Genomic DNA, 3,123 nt, shown 5'->3' on the forward strand with positions numbered 1-3,123 from the left:
AAGCGAAACTGTGGTAGGCTTCACGTATCACCGTGGACTGGAAGGTCCAGAATATCGAATAAACAAAAAAGAAAATTTTTTGAAAATTTGACTGTCCTTGGGACTCGAACCCAGGACCCCGCCCTCCTGCAGCGAACATGCTTGTCTGGTGGCCTACCTTCCAGTCCACGGTGATACGCGAAGCCTACCACAGTTTCGCTTCAAAAGCTCTCTCCTCTCATCTTCGCAATATACCTTTGGGGCCCACTGTGACCCCCCTAATTGGCCTATAAAAATTATCTTCAGCAGCCTTGTTTCGACCATAGACCCCTTCTTAGGGTCCGAGTTTGAAAATTATACCTTGATATTAAAGGGAGCTAGGGGTTCTTGAAATTTGAACCTTTCTCGAGCCATTTTATTTTTTTATTCTTTTTTTTATTATTCCATTACGCTTTCTTTGCTGGACTTCACACACAGAAAACACCCCATACATGCTAGAATATCTAAAATGTTACATCAGAAGTCGAAAAAGAGCAAATGAACTGATTTTCCTGGATTTTTCCAGTTTTTTCCCTTTTTCCCAATAAAAAAACATTTTTTTCCTGCAAGAAGGAACCTCCACAATATCGAAAAACAGATTAAAAAAATAATATAATTTAAAATAAACAAAAAAAAAGAAAATTTTTTGAAAGTTTGACCGTCCCCGGGATTTGAACCCAGGACCCCTCCCTCTTGCAGCGAACTTGTTTGTCTGGTGGCCTACCATCCAGTCCACGGTCATACACGAAGCCTACCACAGTTTCGTTTCAAAAGCTCTCTTCTCTCATCCTCGCAATATACCTTTAATAGCCCACTGTGACCCCCCTAATTGGCCTATAAAAATTATCTTCAGCAGCCTTGTTTGGACCATAGACCCCTAATTAGGGTCCAAGTTTGAAAATTATACCTTGATATTAAAGGGCGCTAGGGGGTCTGGAAATTTGAATCTTTCTCGAGCCATTTTATTTTTTTATTCTTTTTTTTTATTATTCCATTACGCTTTCTTTGCTGGACTTCACACACAGAAAACACCCCATGCATGCTAGAATATCCAAAATGTTACAATAGAAGTCGAAAAAGAGCAAATAAACTGATTTTCCTGGATTTTTCCAGTTTTTTCCCATTTTCCCAATAAAAATTTTTTTTTCCTACATGCAGGAACCTCCAGAATATCGAAAAACACATAAAAAAATAATATAATTTTAAATGAAAAAAAAAAAAGAAAATTTTTTGAAAATTTGACCGTCCCTGGGATTCGAACCCAGGACCCCTCCCTCCGGCAGCGAACTTGCTTGTCCGGTGGCCTACTTTCCAGTCCACGGTGATACGTGAAGCCTACCACAGTTTCGCTTCAAAAGCTCTCTCCTCTCATCTTCGCAATATACCTTTAGGGGCCCACTGTGACCCCCCTAATTGGCCTATAAAAATTATCTTCAGCAGCCTTGTTTCGACCATAGACCCCTTCTTAGGGTCCGAGTTTGAAAATTATACCTTGATATTAAAGGGAGCTAGGGGTTCTTGAAATTTGAACCTTTCTCGAGCCATTTTATTTTTTTATTCTTTTTTTAATTATTCCATTACGCTTTCTTTGCTGGACTTCACACACAGAAAACAGCCCATGCATGCTAGAATATCCAAATTGTTACAATAGTAATGTAGAGAAAACAAATAAACTGATTTTCCTGGATTTTTCCAGGTTTTTCCAACTTTCCCAATAAAAAATTTTTTTTTCCTGCATGCAGGAACCTCCAGAATATCGAAAATCACTTAAAAAAATAATATAATTTAAAATAAACAAAACAAAAAAAAAGAAAATTTTTTGAAAATTTGACCGTCCCTGGGATTTGAACTCAGGACCCCTCCTTCCTGCAGCGAACTTGCTTGTCTGGTGGCCTACCGTCCTGGCCACGGCGATACGTGAAGCCTATCACAGTTTCGCTTTAAAAGCTCTCTCTTCTCATCTTCGCAATGTACCTTTAGGGCCCCACTGTGACCCCCCTGACTGGCCTATAAAAATTATCTTCAGCAGTCTTGCTTGGACCATAGACCCCTATTTAATGTTCGAATTTGAAAATTATACCTTGATATTAATGGGACCTAGGGGGTCTTGAAATTTAAACCAATCTCGAGCCATTTCATTTTTTTATTCTTTTTTTTTATTAATCCATTACGCTTTCTTTGCTGGACTTAACACACAGAAAATTCCCCATGCTTGCCAGAATATCTAAAATGTTACAATAGAAGTCGAAAAAGAGCAAATAAACTGATTCTCCCGGATTTCTAAAGTTTTTTCCCATTTTCCAATAAAAAAATTTTTTTCCAACATGCAGGTACCTCCAGAAAATCGAAAAACACATAAAAAAAATAATATAATTTAAATTAAACCAAAAAAAAAGAAAAGAAATTTTTTTGAAAATTTGACCGTCCCAGGGATTCGAACCCAGGACCCCTCCCTCCAGCAGCGAACTTGCTTGTCTGGTGGCCTACCGTTCTGTCCACGGTGATACGTGAAGCCTATCAAATGCTAGAATATCCAAATTGTTACAATAGATGTCGAAAAAGAGCAAATAAACTAATTTTTCAGGATTTTTCCAGTTTTTTCCCATTTTCCCACTAAAAAATTTTTTTTCCAACATGCAGGAACCTCCAGAATATCGAAAAACACATTAAAAAAATAATATAATTTGAAATAAAGAAAAAAAATGAAGAAAATTCTTTTACAATTGGTCCGTCTCTGGTATTCGAACCCAGGACCCCTCCCTCCGGCAGCAAACTTGCTTGTCAGGTGGCTTTCCTTCTAGTTCACGGTTATACGCGAAACTTACCACAGTTTCGCTTCTAAGCCTCTCTCCTCTCATCTTCGCAATATACGTTTAGGGGCCCNTCTCCTCTCATCTTCGCAATGTACCTTTAGGGGCCCACTGTGACCCCCCTAATTGGCCTAAAAAATTATCTTCAGCAGCCTTGCTTGGACCATAGACCCCTATTTAATGTTCGAGTTTGAAAATTATACCTTGATATTAAAGGGACCTAGGGGGTCTTGAAATTTGAACCATTCTCGAGTCATTTCATTTTATTATTCTTTTTTTTTTATTATTCCATTAC

Source organism: Parasteatoda tepidariorum, chromosome 1 (assembly GCF_043381705.1).
Source record: "Parasteatoda tepidariorum isolate YZ-2023 chromosome 1, CAS_Ptep_4.0, whole genome shotgun sequence".
In the NCBI taxonomy this organism is placed as follows: domain Eukaryota; kingdom Metazoa; phylum Arthropoda; class Arachnida; order Araneae; family Theridiidae; genus Parasteatoda; species Parasteatoda tepidariorum.